Below are 7,567 nucleotides of genomic sequence, written 5' to 3'. Positions count from 1 at the left end.
AATGGGATGTTTAATGCAGCTACAGGTTGTTATCCTGAGAGCATCATATAACAACTGTGGAATGCTTGTTTTACAAGCAAGCCCCGAAGGAGCGGCTCTTTTACCTTCATTTTCTTGACAGTGTTTTCCAGCTGGTTGAGGTACTTCTGGCAATATTCAGTTTGCCTGTGGATGTTGGGTCTCAGTCTGCCGCCAATTGGTCTGATGATGCCTGCATAATGCTGGAAGCACTTTGTGTACTGGCACAGTCTCGTGTCAATGGTGCCCTGTCACACAAGAAAGATGGGCACCTTTACTGAGTAGTCTATTTAAGCAGCTATGTGTAAAACCCAGATTGCATTTTGGAAATGTTAAGTGCCGTGTTCATGGTTTGTTAGAACTCTCAGATTCAGGACAGGGCTGAGGTACCGGGCTGTTAACAGAGGCGTAGAAGACAGAGTTTTGGAAAGCAGAGTCGTACCCTGGAGGTTGAAGACAATCTGTTCCGGAAGTCCGTTCGACTTCCAAAATGTTCGGAAACCAAAGCACCGCTTTTGATTGGCTGCAGGGAGCTCCTGCAACCAATCAGAAGCCATGGAAGCCCCATCAGACATTTGGGTTCCAAAGAACATTCGCAAACCAGAACAGTCACTTCTGGGTTTGCAGTGTTCAGGAGCCAAAACGTCTGAGTACCAAGGAGTTCGGGATCCAAGGTACGACTGTATGTTTTTTGCCTCCACAACAGGACAAAACATGCAACACCCATTCAGATACTCTTTTCTATGAAACTACCAAATTCCTACCTCCTGTTGAAACTGGCATCCCTAGACTTTGTCCTGAGCCCATCTAGTCCAGCATCCTGCTCTCACAGTGGCCAACTAGATGCCCGTGGGAAACGTACAAGCAGGCTCTGAGCGCAAGAGCATTTCCCCTGGTATTCAGAAGCATCGCTACCTCCAACTGAGGAGGCAGAGCAGAGCCATCATAGTTAGTAGCCATTGATAGCCTTAACCTCCATGAATCTGCCTTATCCTCTCTTAAAACCATCCAGATTGGGGGGCCATCAATGCCTCCCGGGTGAGGAAGTTCCAAAATTTAACTATATGCTGTATGAAGAATTACTTTCTTTTATCTGTCCTAAATCTTCCAACATTCAACTTATTTGGATGTCAGTGCATTCTAGTGCTATGAGAGAGGGAGGAAAACTTTCTCCATCTGCTTTGAAATATATACAGTGGTACCTCAGGTTAAGTACTTAATTCGTTCCGGAGGTCCGTTCTTAACCTGAAACTGTTCTTAACCTGAATAACCACTTTAGCTAATGGGGCCTCCTGCTGCTGCCGTGCCGCCGGAGCACGATTTCTGTTCTCATCCTGAAGCAAAGTTCTTAACCCAAGGTACTATTTCTGGGTTAGCGGAGTCTGTAACCTGAAGCGTATGTAACCTGAAGCATATGTAACCTGAGGTACCACTGTACTGCTTTGCAAAAAAAAGTATATTAGGCAAAGTTGTTTTAAAAGAAATTTCAAATTAATGTGGAAATGTGGAGAACTGAACATAGTACTGAAATAATATAATGAAAAAGTAAGGTAAAATGTAAAGGTAAAGGTACCCCTGCCCGTACGGGCCAGTCTTGACAGACTCTAGGGTTGTGCGCCCATCTCACTCAAGAGGCCGGGGGCCAGCGCTGTCCGCAGACACTTCCGGGTCACATGGCCAGTGTGACAAGCTGCATCTGGCGAGCCAGCGCAGCACACGGAACGCCGTTTACCTTCCCGCTAGTAAGCGGTCCCTATTTATCTACTTGCACCCGGGGGTGCTTTCGAACTGCTAGGTTGGCAGGCGCTGGGACCGAGCGACGGGAGCGCACCCCGCCGCGGGGATTCGAACCGCCGACCTTTCGATCGGCAAGTCCTAGGCGCTGAGGCTTTAACCCACAGCGCCACCCGCGTCCCTAATGAAAAAGTAGGAGAAACCAAAATTGACAGATTTGCCCATTCCTGCCCTACACACAGATACTGGGCTTGCTCTTCCTCTTGCCAAATGGCTCCTTACCAGGTCGGTGGGCTGGGCCACAATGCCATTGTTTCTCAGGATGCACACAGGTCCTCTGAGCTCCCTGCCTCCATAACCATCATCCTGCAAAAAACAAAACAAAACTTGGATTCCGGAACTGGCACGAACCAATTTTAATTGTGAAAAATAAGTTATATATTATTTGTCTTTGAAGCATTCGAAACTATTTCTACTTTTATGAAATTTGGTGTGCTTCTCCTCCTCTGCTGAAACAGCTGAAAGATTTGATTACAGCTTAGTATTCCTATTCCCCCCCACACAAACTTTAGTAAAATGTTGAGAGCCAGTGCAGTCCTGTCAGCAGAGTTGCCTGTGGTCTGGACTCAACAATTCACCTGTAGACTCAATAAGGGTGTTAAAGGAGTCACCATCCCACAAATGCAATAAGGGTGAAGGGACTTTACTTATTTTTAGGATCTGATTCATCATCTCTAGTGGAGTCAAGAAGGAATGTTCACTAGGGTAGCAGAACTGCCATCCTTTGCAGCTTGTGGTTTGTGTTTTTCTTTTGAATCATCTGAAGTGGAGCTATTTGTTCTCCAAAATAACTCACTGTAGATTCTACAGATTGATAGGCTGGAGGTGGAAACAGATGGGAGTTGTGAAAGAGGACTGAACCCAGTAACCTCTTGTTTCCTTCCAAGGCTATGAATTGTAAGAGTGGGGAAATAATGGCCCGTCACACAAGAATGTAGCGGGAAGGTAGAGGTACGAAGCTTAAAGCCTGTCAGTCCAATCCTGAACACATTCACTTGGAAGCAAGTCCCACATGCTTCAGATCATGCCTGACCTTCCATTGCTGATGTCCTAATGACTGCAGAATGTGGGAATAAGCAGGACTTTGTTTACTGGAAATCAGGGACAAGGGAAACCTACAACAAAATGTTGCTGTGTGACATGCTTCTATTCAAGGTTCCAACCACTCCAAGCCATTCCTATTCCAACTAAGTATTTTGTCCCCCCCCCCTCCAACTCAATAGCCAGGATTCCATACTAACTGAGCATGTTCAGTCCTCACTTAGCCATTTGGAGGAAGGTTAAACCCCTTTAATTTACTCCCCGAAATATTATTATTTTTACTTCTGCAAAACATGGGGCTGTTGATACCTCCCTCTTGTGCGTGGATGCTTTGGCTACTTATGCATGATGACTCAAAAACCTGAGATCATTCTTAGTATCTAGATGCTGCTGCTGCTGAAATGTAGGACAAATTGGTACTGATCCTGCCCTGGAAGTCATGTGCACCACACAGGACACTGCCTGCTGCTCGAAAACACAGGAGCGCATGGCCAGCAGCAATAAGCCAACTAAATGTTAGATTGTACGTAATTCTAGTCAGCGATTCCAGTCAAACCAAAATATTTGGATCTATTTCAGCTGACACCCTAGCCCTCAACATTTGCCAACAATGCCAGTAACTCATGGCTGAGCTGGTCCAGTTTACCAAAGCACATTTCTTTGCGGGCCCCACAATTTTCAACATCTGGAATGGCTCTACTAAATTCTACTCTTAGCCGAGTGGAAGGAAAGGTCCTTTGGAGAGAGGAAGGAAGGAAGTGACACAGAAAGCAGGTGATTCATTCTTGTACATACCACTAAGGTCTTGTAAAGATCCCTCAGGCATTTCTTCAAGCGACTGATAATGGAGATGGCATTGGGCAGTTCCTCTGCACATGTCGGTCCGGCCTCAGTGGGGCATCCCTGACTCAAACTGCAAAGCACAGTCATCAGTGACACCACTGATACAAATGTGTGCCGTCCTGTAATAAACATAAGGATTGCGCCATCAGACATTGAGACAAATTGTGCAGTGAAATGCTATTTCACACTTCTTCAAAAGGAAGTCACATGGCATTCATCGGAGTTTACTCTCAAAAGTGTATCCATAGGATGGGTGCTTTAATGACCTTAATCTCCACACGAGAAGGCCAACATGGAAATAGTAAAGGTAGAATCCAAGGCAGGGGCGAACAAAGGCATCGTGACACCCGGGGGGGGGGCGTCGCTACGTAGGGTGCATGTGCGGGCATTGCTACTTACGATGCATGCACCGTACGTAGTGAGGCTGCACATGCACTGTACATAGCGCTTTGCCAGCAGCACCATACAGACAGATTATCAAAACATTTTTTAAAGGGGGGGGGCTGTTTTGAATGAGAGAAGAATGCAGCTGTGAGAAGAAAAATTGATAAATATGTTGCTAGGCTGCACTTATGGGTTATTTCCTGCCATTTCCCCTCCAATCACCCAACAGACACTCCCCTCACATGAGAAACCAAAGAGACAGATTCCTGGTAGCAACAGGTAAGGGTGGGTGTCACACACACACACACACACACACACACACCCAAACACACACACGTGTCCTAGGAATGTAAGTCAGGTAATGTGACTGCAACCTGCCATGCATCAAATGGGACCAGGCAGAGTAACAGAGTGACAACATTTCCCCTCCTGAGGGGTAGCTGTCACAAGACATGTGAAGCTACTTTGCTTATTTGTGCCCAGAAGCAGAGACAGTCAAGAGGGACTTTCCCCCTCTGCCAGGCAAGAAGGAACAGTGGAATTCCAGCACCAACTTTTACTAGGAGCAAATAAGGCTGAATACCTTGGTGAGGTCAGAGCTGTGGTGAAGTTCAAGTCAAGGCTGCCTACCTTGTCACATGCAGTGTCACATGAAGTTTCCTGGCCGAATTCTCTGAATACTTCACCAATTGAGCTGCCCCTCATACCAGCTCATGCCCCTTCGGCTCCCCTCAGTGTGGAGGAGGCTGAGAACGGAGCCGAGTGTAGCACAGCTTTGGTGGCTGGCTCCTCCAGAGCACTCGGCCTCCTCCAGATGATGTGACGTCACACATGCATTGCGTGCGGGATGTCACATGCATGCAAAGTGTGACACATGTGACATCACACACGCGTGTTGCACATGTGATGTCATGTGCACATGGCATGCGCCGGGCCCCCTTAATCTTGGGAGCAACTTGGCATCTCTGGGGCTGATCCAATACATTTTGCTGCCTGAGGCAAAGGACAAGATGGTGCACACACAGACATACACTTCATGTACAGTAGCCAAATGGGCAGTCCGGTCCATGGGATGGTGTCCTCTACCTTAAGGAGCACAGGACAGGCTGAGTGGCACACACAGCTTCAATCTCCAACACTTCACCACTGCCCCTTGACCCTCAGCACCTGCTGCCTGCGGTGGCCGCCTCATTCCGCCTCATGATAGGGCTGGCCTGTATTTCCTTGGTATTCTAGGCAAACTATCACCATGTACAAAAGGCTATGCACACACCATACATTTAAAGCACATTTATAGCATATTCTTCCCTCGCCCAAGATTCCTGAGAACTGTAGTTTCCCCCTGAGAGTTACACTTCTCAGCACCATTAACAAATTACATCTTGAGGGGAGGGGTGAGCCACGTGCTTTAAAGATATGTTGTGTAAGCGACCATAAAACCCCCACAGCTCTCATCATTCTAGGGAGATGTGAGTGGGTCAGATCATCAGCTTACAAAACCACAAATGCAAGAAATGGGGTGGGGGGTGCAGACCTGGGTTTCAAAACAGTAATGCACTTCATGTTTGGGTGGGGGACCCAAAACCGTAACGACACCCTAAATTACAAACCAAATTCCAACACCAAAATTCCCTAGAGCTGCTCAGTCCTGTCCCAAGTCCAGAACTCCTGCTAGCAAAAAAAAAATATGTAGAAGCATGGGAGTCTTGCCAGGAGGAAAACAAAATCCTCACTTCCATTCCCCACCCCTATCCCCACATTTCCACACCAAGGGAGACCACCTGTTTAATTGCTACTTGTCAGACGGTCACACAAGCCCTGCAACCATGCACATTTAATGCACATTTAAAGCACATGGCTACCAAGCTACAATTCCCAGCACCCTTAACAAGCTACAATTCCCAGGACTCCTTGGGTGGTGAGAGAAATGTGCTTTAAATGCTCAGCCTTCTGTTGCTGGAAGCCAGGGCTCCCCCGCTATAAGCATGCACAGCCTTGTTGACATCCTAGCAGGCCCTCAGGCATTCTCAACCCTTTTTTGTTTTCGTTTTTTGTTTAACTCACCACAGTGGGCAAAGCATGATAAACACCCTTGCCCCCTGTTTATACACAGGTCGACTATGCCCCAAAGGTTCAAAGAAAAATCTTGCATAGCAACAGAAGAATCCAGGAATCCAGCAATGACATCTCACCTTGGGTAGATTTTTTAAAAAAATAAAAACATCTCTGCTTCTACTCAAGCACACAAACGAGAATCCACATCGCCAGTGCTGCCCAGTATGACAAATCACAGATGTGTTGGCAACTCTGCTCCCACCACTGAGAGAACTCAGCACTGGAAGAGTCACAATCCACTGTACAACTTTCTCTTGCTGGCTTTTCTCCAGGAAACATCCAGAACCTGCCCTACCTCCCATCTCCCCAAACACTTGCCTCAACATTTTGTCCCACTCATAACACACACACACACACACACACCACAGACCAGCTTATTGAAGAAGACTTTCCCTCCACTAGCTCAGCCCAGATAAACTTCTCAACCAATCAGCCCATCTCTCCACACTGTCTTCCAAGGAAACATGCATGCAACAGAGTGCCCTCCAGCAGCCTCTACTACTTACGCTGCCTCATCCTGCTTCAAGTTAGATGCCTTTCCACTCCTTAATTGTCCCTCTACCTACTGCTTTCCCCGGGTCCTTATATCTCACCTGTTTACTGCTGATCACACCCCTAGTCTGACATCACTTCTAGAGAAAAGCAGGCTGTGAAATTCTGTGAATGAACAGGATGTGGGTAATGTAATTCAGCTGTGTAGAGTGAACTCATTGGACACTTCTGAGCAGGGCAGGGCAGGGCAATCTATGGAGGTGTCCTGCGTGAGAAGCTGGGTCTGGTGGCAAGGATCATAGAGTCTGGAATCATAGAATTGTAGGGTTGGAAGGAACCCTGTGTATCATCTAGTGCAACCCCCTGCAATGCAGGAATCCCAACGAAAGCATCCATGACAGGTGGCCAGCAAACTTCTGCTTTAAAGCCTCCAAGGAAGGAGACTCTACCACCTCTGATGGGAGTCTGTTCCACTGTCAAACAGCACTTGCTGTCATAAAGTTCTTCCTGATGTTTAGTTGGAATCTCCTTTCTTGTAGCTTGAATTGGTTCAGGTCCTAGCCTCCAGAGCAGGAGAAAATACACTTGTTCCATCTTCCATGCAATAGCCCTTTAGATATTTGAAGACAGTTATCACATTTCCCCTCCTCTTCTCCAGGCTAAGCATACCCAACTCCCTCAACCATTCTTTACAAGGCTTGGTTTCCAGACCCTTTATCATCTTGGTCTCCCTTCTCTGCTCATGTTCTGGCTTGTCAACATCCTTCTAAAATTGTGGTGCCCAGAAATGGACACAGTATTGCAGGTGTGGTCTAACAAAGGCAGAATAGAGTGGTACTATTACTTCCGTTGATCAGAACACTATGCTTCCCCAAAGGAG

Source organism: Podarcis muralis, chromosome 1 (genome assembly GCF_964188315.1).
Source record: "Podarcis muralis chromosome 1, rPodMur119.hap1.1, whole genome shotgun sequence".
NCBI classification, from domain to species: Eukaryota; Metazoa; Chordata; class Lepidosauria; order Squamata; family Lacertidae; genus Podarcis; species Podarcis muralis.
This window is presented reverse-complemented; position numbering follows the sequence as displayed.